This window comes from Vicugna pacos, unplaced genomic scaffold (genome assembly GCF_048564905.1).
Source record: "Vicugna pacos unplaced genomic scaffold, VicPac4 scaffold_20, whole genome shotgun sequence".
NCBI lineage: Eukaryota > Metazoa > Chordata > Mammalia > Artiodactyla > Camelidae > Vicugna > Vicugna pacos.
In genome coordinates, this window is record NW_027328741.1 from 94,655,030 (window position 1) to 94,678,791 (window position 23,762).

A 23,762-nucleotide genomic window follows, 5' to 3' on the forward strand; every position below is an offset into this window, starting at 1 on the left:
GAGTTTACATTTATTTATTTAAAAAATTTATCCCTCATTTTGAATTTGGCTTATGTTTAATGGAATTTATTTTTAAATAAAGAATATAATTTTGGTAGAACTGGATTTACTACAGTTTACTGATACAGAACATAGCTATTATTTACATTTAGTGAACAAAACACTTGCCTTAAAATGCCGTATTTTACTAACAATGTCAACTGTTTCAGGACTGAGATACATATTCCTTCCAAAAATGCATTACCTGGCCTTTTCCACCCCAAATCACATATAGTGTTATTTCTTTGTTTTTTGATTGTTTGTTTGTTTGACCCTTAATGGAGACACTGCTTATTGAACCCAGGATCTTGTGCATAATTGTACTTATCAACATCATTTTGGAACACTTAACAGAAGACACAAGTGAATGGATTATAAAGATGTAAAGAAAATTTATTGCTTCTAGGGAATGAAAAACCTCTGATTGAAAGAATGGCAAAAATAAACATTTGTAACTATACAATAAGATTTTCTCTTATGTAATTTTAGAGTAGATTATTAAATTAAATTTGTTTTACTTATAGAAATGAATTACAATTTAAAACAAAAATTCCGCCTTATGGGATTTCTTAATTTGATGCATTATTTTATCTTATTTTATTTCATAATTATTAAACATTTATTTATATACAAAACAAATAAACTGACATTTAATCTGCTCATGTTTTGAATATTGAATTACTTCTTATATAGTACACAGATAAATACGTATTTCAATTTCCTAATCAAATTATGTTTCACTTTAATTACAAATGATATAGAAATAGATATATATTCTCTGTACATGTTTTACAAGAATTTCACTTTAAATTCCAAAACTTTAAAATTATTCTATATATTTTGTGCAATATTTATACTCTGTTCACAAATCTGGTATAAATTTTAATACAAAAGGATGGAGATTGGTTTTATTTCATAGACCCCAAAATTAAATTATTTAAAAAGATTTTGTTGGGATAATATTTGCAAATCACACTTTAAAAATAAGCATCATATATGTTTCATTTTAACTGGATGAATGACAAGAAAACACTGGCTGAATGTTACACTTGAGTTGCTAGGATACCAGTCGTTTTGTGATGTCACAGCTACTCAGGTTGAGAACCATTTTGAAGGCCTAGCAGTTTATCTGTGCAGGCCTGCCAAAGCAGCATATGAAGCTGCAGTGGTCAAAATCATGCAGATTAGAAAAGGAGCTGTAGAAAAAGTTATTTGAGATGGCACATGTTTCTTCAGAAATTCAAGTTGTGTCTCATAAAGATGGACCAAGTGGCTCAGGAAACTCCAGTAGATCTCTATTGTGTGATCAAACATTCTCTGGGGATTTGGACATGAGTTTTATGATTGAAGAAAATGCTTTCAGACTTTGTCTGAAGAATCCTTGATAAAAACACCATGTTACACATATTGTGTCTCTGAACCAGAAGAAGATAATGATTTTCGTTCTCTGACATTTCCAAGAAAACTCTGGAAAATAGATTGGAGTGACCAATTTAAATCCATCTGGTGGGGTGTTCATGGGGTCTTCCGTAGTGATTAATGAAGATGTCTTGAAGAAGGAAGTTTTGGAAAGAAAGGCCCCTTTCAGAATATTTGAAACTGGAAGCATGAAAAGTTTACTTAGACAGCTTAACTTTTATGGGTTTAGGAAAGTGAGGCAGAATTTTCAAATGTGTGCTTGTCTAGCTGACTTTCCAGCAGAAGAAAAAGAAGTGTCTGTATTAAGAAAGATATAAAAAATTTTAGTTACCACTTGGTAACTTATATATAAAATTTTATTTTGCACATCAATCAATGGTAATATAAAAGTAAAGCAAGATTTTGAAAATTGTATTAAACTATTAAGTCTAAAATTCTTTATTTATTCTAAAAAATGAGGACAGTGACTTAAGTATTCAAGATTATGAGAAACTTTGCTTACAACTATGAATCATTCCAGAAATCCATATAAAGGTAATAAAGCTGCTTTTCAAAAGTGTCATTCACCGTTACCGCAAATGCTAACATTTAAATTTGATGACTATAATATTTAAATGTGTATTTTCCAAATAAGGAACTTCAAAATATTGTTAGCAATGTTCATATTTTGATGATATTATCCTTACATAGTAAACGTGGAATCAGGTTTTATACTTTAGGCTTATTGTAGTCTTGTATTTTGGTATAAATATTACTAAAATGTTTCTCCTTTGGTTGTAGCTGCACTTTTATCATAATCCAAATTTTAAACGAGGCTGTCCCCAGCTTTTAGTGAGAATAAAAAGAAGAGTTGGGATTAAAAATGCCTCTCTGGTGTCTTCATTGGCTGAAGACTTCAAAGAGCAGCACTTTAAAGCAGGATATAATGTGGATAATAATAATTCTGGATTTGTGGCTGACACTATTGGAGAAAGTCCATGATTACCTTCTGCAAATTTCTAAAAAGAAAGCCCTCTACTAGCCACATAATTGGTGATACAACTACCCCGATCAGAGGTGATTTTTCTCCTCCATCATCAATGTCAGACCACCAGAACAAATTGCAGTGGGTCAACGAGCTATTCTAAATAAGTTGACCACTCTCCACTGGCACTCTCAAAGCAGTTACAATGAAACAAATGGCCGTGTTGTGAACTCCATTTAAACTACAACTTCTATTTCTCAGTAGAGTATCTTATCTCCCATACAGGGCAATTATTATGGACTGATGCTGGAGCCTTCTACTTTTCCAAATACATATCACATCATATCTGCAAATGAAGGTCGTTTTCCTAAACTTCAACCAGGGTGCAACCCACGCTTTCCAGTGCCAGTGATAGCTGATACATCAGCTAACTCTCTTTCAAGGCCAACTCATCAGCCATCTTCAGTTTATGAATGTCATCCTAATTACAACTGATCTACCAGAGAACTACCAGATTATGTAGGAAACAAAAATTATAAATGATGTTGGCAAATGTCGACAACTATCTGCTATTTTCTTATTTGAACAATAAACATAGATGTGTACCTGTATTTTCCTTAATATTTCTTAATAGAGTTAAGATTTAAACAGGAGACTAACTTGCCATTTAAAAAAAAGAGATATTTGATTGATAAAATCTTTTGATGGAACAATATGGGAGTAAATTTAAATAATTTCTTGTAAGGAAGAAGAAAAAAATGGAAGAATTTGGAAAAATAATAAAACATGGAGAGAGGGAAAAGTAATAAGTGGTTTTTGGTTCTTCCTGTAAAGTATTAAATGTGTTAAGTTAGGATAGTTTGGAACAGGAGATACATGCAGGAACCACCCACGGATCATGTTCTCTAATATGTCATCCCTGGAATCAAAAAGGTCACATGATGTAGTCTCAGATGGCACATTCAGCATGTGGTAGAATTTAAGTAGTAATTTATCTATGGTGTTCTTTGTGCTGTTCTCAAAGCATTCCAGTTGGTGCTTTCATTTCCTGCCCTCAACAGTCTACACTATATTTTCTAGTTAATAATTTATGTTGCTATTATCTTCCAGCCAAAGAAAAGCTTACGTTCTCAGGATGGCACTTAATGCATTTCCAACTCTAATCACACAAAATTAACTCAATTTAGTTTAGTCATTTCTTTATAAATCTGGCATCTGACTACCTTGGCATATCTTTATGTTTCACTGTATCTGGATATATATCCAGCCAAATGTTTCTCAACAATGTTAGCTCCAAACTCAACAGTTTTATTCCAGCTCATCCTTGGACGTTGGGTGTCCTCCTTTTACCTACTTAGACTATCCTCCTCTCAGCACAGAAACCACCTCCTCCAGATGTTTTATGTCTATCCCGCTTTCCTTGTCGGCCTTGGATACAAGCACAGTAAGCACAGCACATGCCACAGGATGCATTTTAGTATTTAGTGAATGAAAAATACATGTTGACTTTAAGCAAAATCTACTTTCCTGAAAGATCAAAACTGTCATGGTTTTCAAACTATTTCGTTATGGTCTTTACTCTATACCACAAACTAGCTCTTTTCACAGCGCAAGGACTAGTCACTCAAGACAGTAATTGGAGGTAGGTACAGAAGACAAAGTATCATTGTCTTCTCAATTCATACTTCCATAAGTCTAAATCATTCCTTTCTCATTTGCTGGATATTTTCCTGTCTTTTCATCACCCACCCATCCCAAAATAGCTGATTCTCTTCCCCATACCAATAACTATACTGACTCCAAATTAATTTACTTCTTAGAATCAGAGCTTTTTCCAGAAGAGACAGTGCCATTGCAAACATTTAATGTAGGTTTATATACCCCACATAACATTTACCCCTTCTTACCTTCACACGGGAAATTTCTAAGATGTACTAGACCCTTGGATGGGGTGGTGGTATTCAGTAATCAAAATGCGATGTAAAATGTATGGACTAGAAGGAGGTGAGGGTAATAGAATTAAAAATTTGTCCAACTGCAAGAATACCAAATTTCTGCAGATATTAGGAAATTTAAAATATTCATGGAAGTCTTTGACTCTTTCCCATTAATTTAAAAAAAAACACGAAGCATTTTCAGAATGTGAAATGCCCTGAATTACTGGAAAATTGTAGGTAAGGTCAGGGTCCCTAAGACTTCTACTCATGATGATGCAGCCAGTGTCAGCTGATAAGTCAAGAATGGCAGAATTGTGTACTGAAAATTTGTCACCTGTTGTGAAGAAAGCTTTTGATATTCTGGAGAATGGGCAAATGGGCCAGGGTGAACTCTAGCAACATCTCACCAATATGACCTATACCAAGAGAACAATAGAGACCACTTGCAGCTGGAGAACTGTGTCTGGACAGCCGTGGTTCTTCCTACAACAGATACATCAAGCTTTTAAGTTTGTCTGCTGATCTCTGATGGTGGCTATGTTGTTGCTTACATTAGCCGTCTGGGGTTCAGATGGGCTGGTTGAGCAGCTAGTTTCCAGCTCACTTATAAGACAGTGGGTCTTACCGTGATCATCTTAACAAGGTTCTATACTGATAAGTTAAAAGCTACAGTATACATTCAAAATTAGATATCGTAAAGAAGAATATTGTTTGTTTGTCCATCTGTAGTTTTCTACCTGGGAAAATTAGAGTTTTGATCAAAGTACAAAAGTTTGCTGTTGCTATGAAATCTATTCTCTGAGCTCTGCCCATTGAATTCTTCCCACAAAATACTACAAATCTCTCAAACACTGTGTGTGTGTGTGTGAAGATGGATTGTTAAGCAGTAACTAAGTTTGTCTTAGTTGAGTCATCAGTGAATTTTTCCTCTGCATCTGTCAGAATCTCTCTGAATTAAGACTTTCATTGAGCCACCAGATTTTCTTCCGATCAGGGAGAGGTAGATTATATTTCTCCCAGTATACTAATTGATATCTGCTCATTGAATCCCGAGCTGATGTTAGGGCCATGCCTCTGAACCCTTGAATGGGATTGAGGCATACATATTCTCCAGTCCCCAGAGCCCAGCACAGGACTGTATCACCTTTTTAATTTAAGCTTATGTCTAACTTTTTTTCTTTTAATTCTCATTGTTTACACAACATATTTTGGCTTTGAACACACGTTGAATACTTTGTAGAGTCTCAACCACTGAATTATTCCCGTTCACATAGAAATTGCAATAACTTTTCTTCCCTTGGACTACCTGGAATAGAGTGAGCATAGTCATCATTTTGAAAGCAGTCCTCAGTCCTAATAATGCAGAAGTTTTACACTTCTTTGCCCAGCACTTGAGCAAGAATATTTGTTGTGGATCTCAGGGATTATCCTCACATTCCGTAATGCAACCATGAGAAAACACCACATTGTTATCCAAAATCAAGTCTTTGTCAGTATTGCATTCCCATTGCAAAACAGTTAAGAATTGTAGGAGTTCTGAGATTTAACCATGCTGAGATTTTTAGCAACCTAGCATGTTCATTTCTTACAGATGCTGTCGGGGAGATGAGACCATCGGTCAGAGACAGTGAACTTTATCACTCACAGCAAGAGCAGCCAGTTTAAAATTTGTATCCATTCCCTAATCTCAGATGAATACACAAATTGAAATTTTGACGCCTACAGAAGCAGTGGGCTGTTAAAATGAAGAAAGTTTAGGCATAGTAAAACACTAATTTTATTACTATCTTTATTTATAACTTATTAGAATCACCTATTTATTAGTATCATTATCTAGGATAAGTATATCATGACATAAGTTTACTTGCTGCAAATACGAACATGAGAAATGACATGGGAAAAATTACCATTGAATTTCCATTTTTCCTTCTGCTTTTATTGAGATATAATTGGCATAAAAAATTGTGTAAGTTTAGGTGCACAGGATAGTGATTTGATATACAACTATCATGTAATAAATTTCATAGCAACTTTAGGGAGAATTCATTATCTCATTTAGATACAATTTTAAAGAAATATAATTTGTCTTTGGTTGTGATGTGAAATCTTATGGTCTACTCTCTTAACAACATTTATATTGAACATAAATCAGTATTGCTTGTAATTTTCAAGTTAATATGGGGCATCCCTAGAACACGATTATTTTACGGCTGGAGGTTTGTAGCTTTTGAGTGCATTAATCAAATTCTCCTTTTCCAACCCCTGCCTTTGTTAATTAGAAATCTATTTTCATTTACCGTAAGCATGTTTGTTTGTTTTTGAAGTGTACTTTAATCTATAACACTGCGTTAGTTTCCCCTACACAACATACTGTTCACTATTTTTAATACATTTCAAACTGTTCTCCAGAATATATGTAGTTATGATTTGTTGCTATTTAAAGATATTTCATAGTTATTGACTATTCCCCATACAGTATATTTCTTGTCCGTGTTTCATTTAATTTGCAACTGGAAAAATTTCTCTCTTAATTTTCCTCAACTTTTTCTTTTCCTTAACCCATTTCCCTCCTTCTTGTGAACAAACTCTTTCTTTCTATATGTATAACTCCTTTTCTGTGTTGTTAAGTTCATTTGTTTAAAATTCCAAATGTGAATAACATCATTCAGTATTTGTAATTCTCTTTCTGACTTATTTCACTTAGCATATTACACTCTTGGTCTACCCATTTGCTGCAAATGACAAAAACTTAATCTATTTGGAGTTGAATAATAACTCATTGTATTTTTATGTGTGTGTGTGTATATATATATATATATATATATATAGGTAAATCTGTAGTTAAATGGATAGATACATATTTTATAAACTCATATCTTCTTTATCCATCATCTATTGAGCAATTAATTTGCTTGTATATCCTGTCTTTTGTGAATAATGTTGCAGTGAATATATGGTTGAATTAATCTCTTCTAATTAGTATCTTTATTTTCTTGGAATTAGTATCCAGATATTTAAATGTAGAATTATATTTCATTTTTTATTTTTAGATAAATCTCCATGTTGCTTTCCACAGTGGCAGCATATATTTCCATTCACTCCAGCAGTGCATCAGGGTTGTTTTTCTTAAATCCTCACCAATATTTACGTTTGTTATCTTTTTGATAATAGTCATTCTGACAGGAGTGACATAAAATCTCATTGGTTTTTGGACTTGCATTTTTCTGATGGTTAGTGATGTTGATCGGTTTCATGTGCCTGTTGGTTTCCTTTCCCCCACTGTATATTCATTTTTTGTAATGGGCTAAATAACCATAAGTGTCTGTTTCCAATTTCAGGCATTTTTGTGTTCTATTATTCTGTTTGTTCTGTGCCACTACCATATTCTTTTCATTACTGTAGCTTTGTATTATAGTTTAAAATGAGGGACAGTGATATATCCTCTTTGTTCTTTGTTAAAGTTGTTTCTGTTTTCAGTCTGTTTGTATTCTTTTCTTTCTTTTTTTTAGTGATTTCAATTCTTCTGTGTTTACATGTAAATTTTAGAATTATTTATTTTAAGTGTCTGAAAATGCCCTTGGTATTTTGATAGGCACTGAATTTAATTTGTGCATTTTCTTGGCTTATGCTGTCATTTAAAAACTATATTTTTCCTCATCTATGAACACACTATATCCTTTCATCTGTTTGCATTACCTTCAATTTCTGTTATAAATATTTTATAGTTTTCTGAGTACAGGTCTTTTACCTCCTTGGTTGGATACATTTTTTGATTTTTTTTGTAATGCAACTGTAAATGAGACAGTTCCCTCACTTTCTGTATCATTTAGCTTCTTGTTAGTGTGTAGAAATGCAAGATTTCTGTGAGTTAATTTTACATTTGAAAATTTTACCAAATGCATTGATAAGCCCTAGTAGTATTGTGGCACCCTTTTTAGGATTTCTGTTTAAAGTATGTCATCTTCAAACAGATACTTTTACTCCTTTTCTTAATTAGCTAAATTTTATTTACTTTTATTTTGGATAGCTATGGCTAGAATTTCCATACTATACTGAATAAAAGTGGTAAGAGTCAGCATTCTTGTCTTCCTCCTGCTCTTATTGGAGATGCTTTCTGCTTTTAATCAGTGAGTGTCATGTTAGATGAGTTCTTGTCATATAAGACCGTAACTGTGTTGAGGTATGTTTCCTCATGCCCACTTTGAAGAGAAATGTAATCTTAAATAGATACTGAATTTGTCAAAACACTTTATGAGTCTATTGAGGTGACCATATAATTTTTATTCTTCAGGTTGTTTGTGTGGTGTATCATACTGATTAATTTTTGGGTATTCAATCACTTTTGCATCCCTGGAATAAAGTGGACTTAATCATAATGTATAATCTTCTTAATGTATTGTTTGATTTGCTAACAATTTAGTGGGGATTTTTGCATCTATGCTTATCAGTAGTATTTAACCTGTAATTTTTTGAGGTATTTGTTCCAGCTGTAGTAGCAATGTGATACAGAAATGTCCGGTAGAAAGCCTCCCTTCCTCTCGAAATTTTTGGAATTCTCTGAGAAATATAGATGATAGCTCTTCTTTAAATGTTTGGGAGAAATCACCTGTGAAGCTGTTAGGCCTGGAATTTTGTTTCTTGGGAGATTTTGTTTAAATACTTATTCAATTTCATTAGTGATAATCTGTTCATATTTTATTTATCATTCCATTCTGGAGATTAAGTCTTTCTAAGAATTTGTCCATTTCTTCTAGGGTTTCCATTTTATTGGCATATAATTTGTTGTATCATCTTATGATGCTTTGTATTTCTTTGATATAAGCTCTAACTCCTCATTTATTTCTCAGCTTATTTATCTGTAACTCTCTTTTTTGGTCATGTGTCTGGTTAAACTGTACCAACATTATTTATCTTTCAAAAGCCATTATTTAGATTGATCAAATATTTATATTTTTAATCCGTATTTTATTTAATTATGTTCTGTCCTTTCAGCTGTCTTTCCTTCTACTAACAAGTTTTTTTTTATTATTATGTGACATCTTTTGGTTGTAAGAATATAAGAGAGAAATTGTTCTTATTTGTATAAGTGGGGTTATTTTGCTATAAGCATCCCTTCTAATACTGCTTTTGTTATACCCCATGAATTTTGTTTTTGTTGTCATTTTTCTTTATATATTTTCTTTGATTTATACAGCAATCCAGTTGTTGTTAATATTGAATAATTTATCCTCTACAATTTAGTATTTTTCTCAGGTTTTTTCTTTTAGTAAATTTCTATTCTCACAGAATCCATAAGTTTTTTCACCAAACAAGGAGAAAAATAATAAAATTTATACATATATCTGAAAGATCCAAATTTTCCAAAATTATTTTAAAAAATAAACAAAGCTGTGGGTAATACCCTCCCTGAATTTAGAACATAATACAAAGCTACAGTAATCAATACATCAAAATATGGCAATTAAAGAAACACATAGATCAATGGAACAAAACAAAGTGTCAGAAAATAAACCCACAAAAATATGGTGAATTAGTGTACAAAGAAGGAGGCAAGAGTATACAATGGAAAAAAGACAGTCTCTTCAAAAAGTCGTTCTGAGATAACAGGACAGTACATGTAATTGGTAGATGTAAGAGCACTTCCTTCCATAGTATAAAAAATGAGATAGAAATGGATTAATTTCCTAAATGTAAAGCCTGAAAATTTACAATTTTTGACCAAGAACATGAGCAGAACAGACTTTGAGATAAATCATAGCAATCTTTATTTTTGATCTGTCTCCAAATTAAAGAAAAAAACACTAATAGTTACAATTTTTAGTTTACTGAGGAAAAAATAGATGTACTATGCGATATAGGGATTCTATTTCTTGTATTAGTGTGAAGCGCAAAATCTTTTGCAGAGCAAAGGAAACCTTCAACAAGACATATAACAGACAGAATAGAAGGAAGAATTTCACACAATGGGACCAACAAGATGTTAATATCAATAATATATATATATATATAGCATATTAGACTCGATATTTAAAAATAAAGACCACAAAGTAAAAACAGTTAAACAATCTTTATGGAAACTTTACAAAAACAGACATGTGGATGATTTTCATGCTCATAAAAAGAAACACAACATTGCTATTAATTAGGAAACATAAATCCAAACCAGAATGAAACATAATTTTACAGCAACCTAAATGGAAATTAACAAAATGTCTACAAATGACAAACATTAATAAGAATGTCGATAAGAGGGAACCCAGGTACACTGATTGTGAAAACATAAATTGATGCATTCACTATTATAAAACTGTGGACAGTGCTCAGAAAACTAGAAATATAAGCATTATCTGTTGCAGCAATTCCTGTTTTCAATATAAATCTGAGAAAAAAATGAAAAGATTATCTTAAAAGATATATTACCCCAAATGTTTTAACACCATCATTTATAGTAGCCAAGGGTAGAAGCACAACTCAACTGCCCATCAACAGATGATAGACTGAAATAGATGTGAGATATTGATAACATAATAAATACTTCATCATTGTATATTAAAAAGTAAAATTCTGCCATTTGAAACAATGTGACTGGACCCAGAAATTGTTGCATATAGGAAAATAAGTCATACAGAGGAAAACACTCTATGTTGTCACTTAAATGAGGAAAATAAAGATATAAGAGAAATAATCATAAAAAAACAGAAAAAGAATGACATATATATGTGTAGTGTAACAAATAGTGGTTTCCTGTGGGGAAAGGGAAGAAGGATGGAGAAGACAGAAATGTGCAAGGTACAAATAATAAATTAGAGAACCAAAAGGGCTATATTTGCAGCACAGAGAATTATTTTAATAATTTAATTGATTTTAAAGAGATTATAGGGATATATTTTAGTAAAATGTGCATGTAGGTGGGAAAAACATTGAAGAAAAAACCCAGGAAAATCAAAATATTTTGTAGTACTATGATATTAAGGGAGGTGTTTTGTTCACTTTATTTAGTGTTCTTATAATGTACTAATTAGAATTTAAGCTTTTAATTGAAAAGGTATATACTTTTAAAACTGACATAAGTTTAAACTATTTTTGACTCTCCCCTTACATCTACAGTCAGTAAAACATTGACATCTGAACAAAAATAACTACAACACAAAAAAATACTCCACAACGCATGTGAACAGGTGAAGTTTGGTGGACTAAAACACACATTGGAAGCTGAACTGAGGAAAGATCAGTGTTGGTGTCTGCAACCAAGGCCACCAGAGCAGGATATCTGAGTCCACAAGTTCATAGAACCCAGTAGAAACAGAGTCTCAGTGGCTCACAGAGTTTCGGCCTCCAACTGTACCAGTATCATGATCACTGGTAACTAGGAGGGAGCCACATTGGAGACAGAATTTCCATCCTTCAGACACTCAGACATTCATGAAACTGTCCCTACTCCCCATTCACAGTGGTGGAGACAAGTTATCTTGCAACACTGGACATGGCAAAGGCACTTGTCTGATTCCAAATACCCACCTGTTTTTACACATTTCCTCAATGTGTACACTGATTCTCAAGGGATATCAGATAAAAGGAAGGGTTCACAGGCCCCGTGACAACAGAGGCATTAACTACCAGAGAATTCTAAGAAGTGACAATGGAAGCACATATTTTATCCAGACAGTAGCGACTGGAAAGTGCCATTTTGAAATATTATCAGAGGTAGCTCAGGTAAATAAAACGAAAAAGTGTGCAAGCTACCAGAAAACATAACCAAGGACTCCAACTCCCAATCTGTTATTAAGTGCCATCAGAGCAATAATTTATCAAGATCATGACCAATCACAGTAACATTATAGGGCATGCTAACACACAGATAGACACACACAGACACTGAGACAGACACAGACACACATGAACACAGACACACACCTGCACACACACACACACAATGACAACCCTGCAGCAAACAAACTTAAAGCCATGGTATATTGCCATAAAACTAGTAGAGAATCCAAATAGATGTCATACAGAAACTCAATACAAAATACATAACTGAGAAAGCAGTTTAGTGAGCTCAGGAATAAATGAAATGATGATAAGGAATACATTACCTAAGAGACTGAAACTATAAAATAACCAAACATTACTGGAGGACAAGGAGAACTTAATAAATGAGATGAAGTGTACAACAGAAAGCATTGGATGTAGACTGTCTTTGTGGAAGAGAGATTAGCAAACTCACCATTACAAAACTAGAAATTATAGGAGAGGGCAGAGATTCAAGATATTAAAAAGTGAGGAAATTCTACAGTAGCCATCAGACTTCCTCAGGAAGTGCACTTTAGACTGTAACCTTAGAGGGAGAAGACAGTTAGAAGGCAGCTGATGGTTTATTTAAAGAAGTAATTGTCGATAACTTCCTGAACCTGTGTAAGGAACTGATATACAAGTCTGTGAGCCAAAAAAACACCAATAACTTTAAGACAAAGGGACCTCCTTCAAGATACGTCATATGCAAATTGGCAAGTCAATGAAAGAGTAAAATTTTAAAGGCATCCAGGAAAAGATATGATAATCTACAAAGGAACCACCATTAGATTTTCGGCAGAATTCTGAGCAGAAAACATATGCCAAGGGTAAATAAAATTGCATTTTCAAACTACAGAAATAAGAAATCACTCACACAATAATACTTACACAGTTATCTCTTAGATATAAAGTGAAAGTAAAGACTTTAACAGACAAACAAAACCTGAATGAGATGAAAAAACAAAACCGAGACACCCTATAAGAGGTGTAGAAAAGAAGTCTTCTAAGAAATATAAAATGGCAGAAATATGCAAAACATTGACCAAAATTCTAAGAAGAGACCATGAGAAAGTTGCAACTTTTTCTTTGGTTATGTTATTAAATGCTACTATACTATATGGATTAAAGAGAGAAAAATAAGAATTAGGGGCAATAAATATAGATACTTCAAACTGGTATCATGTTTAGAAGTTTAAAAGAAATAATTTGAAACAGTAATCATTAAAAGCAAAGAGTGAAATAAAACAATATTAAAGGAAGATTCTATCAATGGAGAAAGGACTAAATTATATATGATATGTTTTATTTTTTATTGAAGTACAGTAGATGTATAATATTGCATAGTTTCAGATGTATAGCATAATGATTCCAGCCAATTTGTAGATTATATTGCAATATGAATTATGACAATAATTGTAACATAAAATTATTTTAAGCTATTGTGTATAATTCCCTAATCTATACAGATTATCGTTGTTGCTTCTCTACTTAATATATACTACTTTGCATCTGTCAATCTCCTACCATTAAATTCTCTTTCCCTTCCACTTTGGTAAATATAAATTCTTCCCATATCTTAGAGTCTGCTTAAGTCTTGTCTATCTAATCTTTTTACCTCTCCATCATGTCTCTATCTATCTCTCTATAGCTCTATCTACCTATCTATCTATCTATCTACCTATCTATCTATCTATTTATCATTTATCTATATATCTATCTATCATGTATGTATATATCTATACTTCTAACTATTTATCTGTCATATATCAATAAATAGCTATAGATAGATGTACACAGATATTTGTTATTCTTTAGATTCCACAGATAAATTAAATTATACACTTTTGTCTTTGTCTAAGTTAATTCACTAAGCACAATATTTACTAAGTCCTTTCATGATGCTGAAATAGCAATGTGTTATATTTTTCCATGGCTGGGTATTATTCCATCATTTATTTATAGAAACATCATATCTTCTTAAGTCCATAGTCTACAGTACACTTTTGGATTGCTTCCCTGTCTTGCATATTATAAACAGTGCAGTTGTGAACATTGGTTCTTCTCAATTTAGGGGGTTTTCCCCAGATTTTTCCTAGAAGAGTTATTACTGGATCATATGGTAGTAAACATTTTAGTTTTTACACAAATCTGAATACTGTTTTCCTTAGAAGTTGTACAAATTTACATTCCTACCAAGAGTATACAAGAGATTTCTTACCTCCACATCGTCTCCAACACTTACTATTTGTAGACTTTTTGATAATAGCCGTTTGACCAGAGTGAAGTGATACCTCATTGTTGTTTTGATATGCAATTATGTAATAATTTGTAATGTGAAATTTTATCACTTTCCTGTTACTCATCTGAATGTTTTCTTTGGAAAAATATTAACTCAGGTACTCTACTTTGGTTTTTGATTGGGTTTTTGTTTTTCATCTTGAGCTGTGTAACCTAAATCCATGTTATATCTATTAACCTACATTTATTAACCCCTGGTCACTTGCATTGTTTGCAAATATGTTCTCCAATTACATAGGCAGTGTTTTCATTTCATTGATAGTGTCCTTAGCTGTGCAGAAATTTTCTAGTTTGTTTAGGTTCCACTTGCTTATTTTTGCTTTTATTTCTTTTACCTTAGGAGACTGATATAAGAAAATATTCCTATGATGTATATCCTAAAGTGTATCACCTATACTCCCTTCTAGCAGTTTTATAGTATCAGGTCTTACATGTAGGTCCTTAATACACTTGGAGTTTATTTTTGTATATGATGTCAGGGAAAGCTTTCATTTCACTGTTTTACATGTAAATGTCCAGATTTCCCAACACCATCCATTGACGAGACTTGTCTTTTCTCCATTGTGAACTCTTGCCTCTTTTATCATAGATTCATTGCTCATAGGAGTTTGGAATTATTTCTAGGGTCTCTATCTGTTTTTACTGATTATATCTCTGTGCCAATGCCATAGTGTTTTTATTACTGTAAGTTTTTAGTAGGGTAATGTATCCAGGAGGTTTATACCTCGAGATTTGTTGTTTATTCTCAAGATCATTTTGGCAATTTTTAATGGTTTCATGTAAAACTTAGAGGTATTTATTTTCTTCTTATGTGGAAAATACAGCTTCGTAACAATAATTGCACTAAATCCTTATGTTTCTTTGTGTAGTACTGTCTTGTTAACAATGTGAACTCTTTCAATCCAAGAGCACAAGACATCTTTCCATTTCTTTGAATCATTTTTAATTTCTTTGTCAATGTTTAATAATTTTCAGTGTGTAGATCTTTCACATATGTGATTACATTTATTTTAAGATATTCAGGGGAATGGGGTTTTAAATGTTTTTGCTTTCAAAGTCCAATTTATGGTATCTCATGATTAATGTGGACAAATGCAAGAGACGTCTTTACATTAATCTTGTACTCTGCTCCCTTGATGAAATTATTTTTTGTTCATAATAGTCAGTGTGGAGCCCTTAGGACTCTCTGTGTAGATTTTTATGACTTCAGTACTGGTGATGATTTTACCTCTTTCATTCAATTTTGTGTTTCTGTTACTTCTTTTTCTTTCCCTTTTCCTTTCTTCTATTACAATTGAACAGATGTGGTGAGAGTAGGAATCCTTGTCTTGTTCCCGAATTTACACAGAAGGCTTTCTGCCTTTCCCCTGAATATTATAAATTGTTATAAATGTCCTTTAGTATGTTGAGAAATGTTCCCATTGTACACATTTTCATGAGAGTTCTGATGATTAATGTATGTTGAATTTTGTCAAATGCTTTTTCTTTGTGTATTGACATGGTTTTGTGAATTTTGTCCTTCTTTTATTAGATATGTGTCATGCTGCTTGACTTGTGTATGTTGAACCGTCCTTGTGAATCTGGAAGGAATCCATCTGATCATCATGTATAATCCTTTATATGAATTGCTGGATTAATTTGTTGAAATTTTTCGAGGATTTTTGAATCTCTATTCATCAATGGTATTGGATTTTCATTTTCATTTTTATTTTTGGGGGGATTGTCTTTGAGTTGTTTTGTTATAAGGGTAATGGTGGCCTCATGGAATAACATTGGGAAATGTCCTTACTCCTTCATTTGTTAAACTAGTTAGGGGGAAAGGGGTTTTAGTGAAGGAATCCAGGCATTTTGTTCAAAGGGTGTTTTTAAAATTATAAATTTTATTTAACTTATACTGATTGCTCTACTCAAGTTCTCAGTTTTCTCTATTCAGTCTTGGCAGGCTGTACGTTTTTATAAATTTGTCCATTTCTTTTAGGTCATCCAGTTGGTTGTCATGTAACAGCTTATAGTGCTTTCATAATCTTTTTTTGTATTTCTATAATATCAGATATTATTTCTACTGTTTAATTACTCATTTTGTTTGGGTGCAGTCTCTGTATTTCTTGATAAGCCTGGCTAAATGCTTTCCTGTATGTTAACATTTTAAGAAAAATTAAAGCTGTTGGTTTTATGATTTGTAATTTATTTTTCAACTTTTTATTTATTTTCGACCTAATCATTAAAGATTTCTCATTCTACTGCCTTTGGGTTTTGTTTGTTCTTATTTCTTGTGGTTTTGGGTGGTATGATTGGACTTTTGTATGGGGTTTTTCTTATTCCTTGTAGAAGGCTTGATTTGTTCTCAGCTTACCTCTTAGATTTGTCTTTGATGCATCCCAAATGTTTTATGTAGCTGTGTTTTCATTGTAATTTGTCTCCAGGTATGAATTTATTTCCCCTTTGATTTCACCATTGAACTTGTTTTATTGTATTTTTTTAAAAGATGTGGTTTTACCTCATGTTTGTGTTTTCCTATTCTTCTTTCTAGAGTTGATGCATAGCTTCATACTTTTGTGTATGGAAAAATACTTGATATAATCTATAATTGCTTAAAATTTCTGAGGCTTATATCATGTCCTAATATGTGGTTAATTCCTTAGATAAAATCCTGTGCTTACTTGAAAAGTTTATATGTTCTGCTTTTCTGATGCAGTGTCCAATAGCTCAGTTAGGTTCAAATGATTTAATATGCAATTAAGACCTCTGTTTTCTAACAGATATTCTTTCTGAATGATCTGATCATCAGAAGAGTGAGGTGTTAAACTCATCTACTATTATTGTTTTATAATGAATTAATTCTTTCATGTCTACTAAAATTTCTTTTTATATTTAGGATCTATGCTGTTGGGCCATATATAATTTACTGAACGTAATTCCCAAATTTTTTTCTTGATGTAAGTTTCTTTATATTATCTCATATCTCTTTCATTTTGGCCCTTATTTTAAAATGTATTTTGTATGATTTGAGCATTGCTATCTGCACTTTCTTGTCAATTCCATGGTATACCTTTTCCATTTATTTCCAGACTATGTTTATCTTCCACCATAAAGTGAGAATTTTTTGGGGGGAGGCAAAGATGGTGGAGCAAAAAGATGCTCTTAGCTCACCCTTTCCCACAAATGCACCAAGACTCACATCCACAGACCCACTAAGCTAACAAGAGAACCTGCAGAACTCTGACAGTACATTGTCCTCTTCAATAGATAAAGATGCAAAAAATCTGGCAGTAGAAAAGTAAGAAAGAAAGAAGAAAAGGCAAAACAGAGTGGGACAGGTACCTCGGGGAGGGAGAAGCAAAGAAGGACTGGTGCTCATTCACTAAGTCTCCTCTCTAGAACTGAGATTTCGGTAGGATGGAGGGGGAGCATTCAAGTCTTGGACCTGTACAAAGTATAAGTTGACTAACAGAACTATGATAAACAGTCACAGAGGATCCCTGTGAGGCCCAGCAAATGATGTAGCCTGGAAACTGAGGACAGGGCCATGCTGCCCGAGCTGGGTGGTAGATGGGGATGGCTGCACTGTGGCAGCCTGGGGGAATGGTGTGGGCTTTGTGCCATGGTTGTGGGTGCACAGGGCAGAACAACATGGGCCGTCCATAAAACAACAGCACAGATGTGCCCTGTGGGGGGAAGGTTGCATTCCCCATCTCTGAAAATCCACAAACGTTTCTAGGTGAAGAGAGCTGGGGCTCAGACACAGTCTCCATAGCCTCTGGTGCTTTGCGCCCAGGCAGCAGTGTGGCAAAAACTGCATCTACACCTAAGGAATTAGAAGCCGCAAGTGTCAGACGGAGATTTGTCTATACCATGAGGCACATAGGATCCTACTGTAATGGTTCCTCAGGGAACTTGTCTGCCAAGAAAACAAGGAGCTGGATTTTGTCCCAGACCATGGACAGGGCAGTCCCTCAGTCTTCCCTCAGCCCACTTCTGTTGTGCAAACCCAAGGCAGAGCGTACAGTGTCACAGAGCTTCAGAGTGGTTGGCACACTGAGGGGGCGGGTGGCCCCCACATTTTCTGCTAGAATGCAGCCTCTGATGATGGTGCTGGGAGAGGGCGTGATGCCCAATCCTTACTGGTCAGTGTGCAACATCTGACTGCAGCATCAGGCAGGGCAGTGACAAGACAGCCCAGAGTAAAGAGAGCTGCACCTGACCCAGTGTTGGGTTTAGGAGCGACCTGCTTGCCAACATGCCCTGGGAGCAGCACAGATAAGGGCTCCAATGGAGGGCCTCTGGAACAGGAAGATGAGCTTCCAAAACAGGATGAATACAGAAAGACTTCACATTAAAAGTACACAGTCACCAGGAGGACACTGACAACCCTCTTGTTTAAATCAGTTTTTACAGGTTCCATTTTCTATTACTCTCCTAATTTCTAATTCTTATACAATTATATATACCCCCATTATAATCCTATGAAATAATTAAAAATATTTTAATTATTAATATTTTTCAAATCTCTGTTTCAGCTTGCTTTTCTATTATTCATTATACAATGTCTTCAAACATTTATTTATCCCTTCTTTAAAATTCTTTATCTCTCTCTCTCTGTTTTCTCTTTTCTAACATGTATTATTACATAGGCATTAGGTAGATAAACTCCTTTAGGACCACACTAGTTAACTGATACTCCAAAAACCACATTGCCAGAGAGGTAGGAGCAAGACGAAGGAGCAGAGAAACCATTCCCAATTAAAAGAACAGTAGAAATCCCAAGAAAGTATGATCAGTAAATAGACACTGATATCCTAGTAGATCAATATTTCAAAAAAGAAGTGATCAAAGTACTGAAGGAAATAAAAGAGATAGTGTTTAGAGATAAAAATATGTCAAAAATGAAATGGAAGCAATAAGGAAGAGCCGAGTAGAATAGATAAACTCGTTCACTGAGATGAGGAATGCTCTAAAGGAGTCACAAAGCTGACTAGATAACACAGAGGAATGAATTAGTGACTAAGAAGACAGGACAATATAAAGCACCCAATTAGAAGATCTACAAGAGAAACAAAGAGAAACAAATGAAAAAAGCAGAAGAGACCTATGGGATAATAGAAAGCATGCCAAACTTGGCGTGGTAGAAGTCCCAGAAGGGGAGGGGAGATCAAAGGGGATTGTAAAGGTGTTTGAAAAATTCATGACTGAGAACTTTCCAAACTTAAAGAAGGAATCAGATATACAAGTACAGGAAGCTCAGTGTCCCAAACAAGAAGAACCCAAGCACACCCACAGGAAGACATATAATTAAGATGGCCAGAGTCAAGGATAAAGAAATGATCCTAAAGGCAACAAGGTCATATCAAATAGTGAGTTACAAGGAAATGCTCAGAAGGCTTCCAGCTGATTTCACTACACAATTTCTACAGGTCAGAAGGGAGTGACAAGATATACTCAAAATCCTGAATGAAAAAAATGATACACCATAGGATACTTTAACCAGCAAGGCTATCCTTTATGGTAGAAGGAGACATAAAGAATTTCACAGACAAGAAAAAGCTACAAGAGATTAGCAACACTAGACCCATGCTAAAGGAAATATTGAAAGGTCTCCTCTAAAAAGAAAAGAAGCAGAATGTTACAGAAATGTGAAACTCACAGCTAGAAAGGTGACAACTCATGAATTACAAGTAAAATAAACACAAAATTTTAAAACAAGACATACAAATCATTGAGAGTGGGAGAGGGAGGAAGGAAAATAGAGAATTTTTTTCTTTCTTTTTAAAATTTTTTGTTCTTGGTAAGATGGGTTTGAGATCATGTTACTATCAGTTTAATAAAAGCAGTTATAATAATGGTCTAAAAGACTTATAAAAAAGAGTAACAAGAAAGCAAAACTTATCAGGGAGTCACTAAAACTAAATAAAATTCATGATAATACAAAGGAAAATTACCTAACCATAAAAGGAAGATGAAAGGAACAAAGAGGAAATACTAAATCACCTGGAAAATAAGTTGAAAATGGCAATAAACTCAAACCTATCATCAACTAAAATAAATGTTAATGGACTAAAGGCTCCAGTTGAAAGTCATAGAGTGGCATGTTGGATAAGAAAGCAAAAACCTTCAATATGCTGCATACAGGAGACCCACTTCAGAGAGAAGGACACATATAGATTGAGAGTGAAATGATGGAAAAGTGTATTCCATAAAATTGGAAAAGCCAAACAAGCAGGTGTTGCAGTACTGATTGCAGACAAAATACTCTTTAAAACAAAGGCCATAAAGTAAGATAAAGAAGGACATTTTATAGTGATTGAAGGAGTGATACAATATGACGGTAGCACACTCGTTAATACATATGCACCAAATAGAGGAGCAAATTAGTACATAAAATAATTACTAACAGATTTAATTATTAATTAACAGATTATTAATATTATATGGACATAAACTGTATAACCTACAGGAGATGGACAACTATCTGGAAACATACTGTCCACCAAGACTGAATCAAGAAGAAACTGACCCCTTGAACAAGCATTGCACTAGAAATGAAATCAAAATAGTAATGTAAAACCTCCCTAAAAATAGCAGTCCAGGACCGCACGGATTCACTGAAGAATTCTACAAAACTTACAAAGAAGAACTCATACCATTCCTTCTCAAACTCTTCCAGAAGATTGAAAAGGAAGGAACACTCCCAAAGTCATTCTATGAAGCCACAATCACCCAGATACCACAACCAGGCAAAGACACTACCGAAAAAGGGGATTATAGGCCAATATGACTGATGAGCACAGACGCCAATATCCTCACCAAAATAGTAGCAAATAGAATCCAACAACACAGATAAAAGATTATACTTCATGACCAATTGGGGATTATGCCAGGGACAGAGGGGTGGTTCAACATATAGAAATTAAGCAGTGTAATACATCACATCAACAAGAGAAAGGACCAAAATCACATGATCCTCTCAATATAAGCAGGAAAAGCATTTGGTAAAATTCAACACCCACATATGATAAAAAATCTCACCAAACAAGGCATAGAGGGAACTTATTTCAGCATCATGAAAGCAATAGAAAACAGAACTACAGCCATCGTAGTACTCAACGGTGAGAAAGTCAAAATTTTCCAACTAAAATCTGGGACAAGACAAGGATGCACACTATCACCACTCCAACTCAATATAATCTTGGAAGTCCAAGGCCCAGCAATCAAACAAGGGAGAGAATTTATAGGAATGCAAATTGGAAAGAAGAGATAAAATTCTCACTATATGCAGAAAATATGTTACTACATATAGAAAACCCGGCAAGATCCAGACAAAATCTACTACAGCTGATCAAAGAATTCAGCAAGGTAGCAGGTTACAAGATTAAGGTTCAAAAATCATTGGCATATAATTATGCTAATGATTCAGATAATACTATAGAGCTACAGTCACCATGACAGCACTTTATTGGTAGGAAAACCCACATATAATTCAATGGAACAGAATAGAGACACCAGAAATGAACCCACAAACTTTTGGTCAATTAATCTTTGATAAAGTAGGCAAGAAAACACAATGGAATTGAGACAGTCCCTTCAGCAAATTCTGTTGGGAAAACTAGACAGCAGCATGTAAATCAATGAAGCTAGAACACTCCCAATGAATCTAGAACACCATACACAAAAATAAACTCAGAATGGATCAAAGACTTAAACATAAGGCAAGATACAATAAACTTCCTTTAGGAAGATATAGGCAAAACGTTATCTGGCATAAGTCTCAAAAATCGTCTTGTAGAAGAAATAAAAGCCAGAATAAACAATTGAGACGTAATGAAACATACAAGCCTCTGCACAGTATAGAAATCAGAAGTAAAACAAAAAGACAACCTACGGAATGGGAAAATAATTTGCATATGAAACCAACAAAGGCTTGATCTCCAGAGTATATAAGCAGCTCATCCAACTGAATAAGAAAAAATAAACAACGCAATCCAAAAATGGGCAGAAAACCTAAACAAGCGATTCTCCTAGGAAGACATACAAATGATCAAAAGACACATCAGAAAATGCTCAATATCACTGATTATCAGAGAAATGTAAATCAAAACTACAGTGAGGTATCACCTCACAGCAGTCAGAATGGCCATCATTCAAAAATCCACAAATGATAAATGCTGGAGAGGCTGTGGAGGAAAGGGAACCGTCTTCACTTCTGGTGGCAATGCAGTCTGGTGCAGCCACTGTGGAAAACAGAATGGAGATTCTTCAAAAGCCTAGGAATAGACATATCATAAGAAACAGGAATTCCACTCCTGGGCATAAATCCAGAAGGAACCCTATTTCAGGATGACACTTGAACCCCAATGTTCATAGCCAGCACAATTTACAATAGCCAAGACATGGAAACAGCCTAACTGTCCATCGACAGTTGACTGAATAAAGAATAGGTGTTATATTTATACAATGGAATACAATTCAGCCATATACACCGACAACATAATGCCATTTTCAGCAACATGGATGCTCCTGGAGAAAATCAGTCTAAGTGAAGTAAACCACAAATAGAAAGAAAAATACCATATGAGATGGCTTATCAGTGGAATCTAAAAACAAAACAAACAAATCAAAAAAAGCACATACTCAAAAAAGAAATAAACTCACAGACATAGAATACAATGTTTAGGTTGCCCACGGGTCGGAGGGTGGGGAGAGATAGACTTGGAGGTCAAAATTATAGAATAGATAAACAGGATTGTAGTGTATAAGACAGGGAAATATATAAAAGATCTTGCGGCAGCTCACAGAAGAAAAAATGGGACAACAAATTTATCTATATTCATTGTAACTGAAAAATTGTGCTCTATGCTGGAATTGGTGACAACTTTGTAAAAAGACTTAAAACCAATAAAAAAAAAAGTAAAAAAAAAAGAAAAAAACATGATCCTAAATATTACAGGTGCATATATAAATTATAGAGGAAAAGTAACTCTGCAACGTGTAGTAAAACCAATCATTTTGTTTTATGTTTTCTTTTTAAGATGAACAAAATCATAAAACCTCTAGCCAGGTGCATCATGAACAAAAGAGAAAAGCACCAAAGAAATAAAGTCAGAAATAAAAGAAGAGAAAAAACAATTGTTCCCTCAGATATACAAATAAGTGTTCATTTTGTCAACAATTATATGCCAATAACATATGCCAATGACAACTTAGAAGAAATAGACAAATGTCTAGAAAGAGACAGAGATAAGGAGAAACAAATAATTTGAACAAACTGATTACTAGAAGAAAGAAATATTCTGCATTTAAAAAAATCATTAAATATT

The 23,762-nt window shown here is 33.8% G+C and overlaps 1 long non-coding RNA gene across 1 annotated transcript; it reads left to right on the forward strand.

Moving 5' to 3' along the window:
- Nucleotides 1–1,752: 1,752 nt before the first annotated feature.
- Nucleotides 1,753–3,027, forward strand: LOC140693851 (uncharacterized). Its single transcript, XR_012069554.1, has 2 exons — nt 1,753–1,992; nt 2,708–3,027. It is a non-coding gene; the product is annotated as an uncharacterized lncRNA (long non-coding RNA).
- Nucleotides 3,028–23,762: the final 20,735 nt, after the last annotated feature.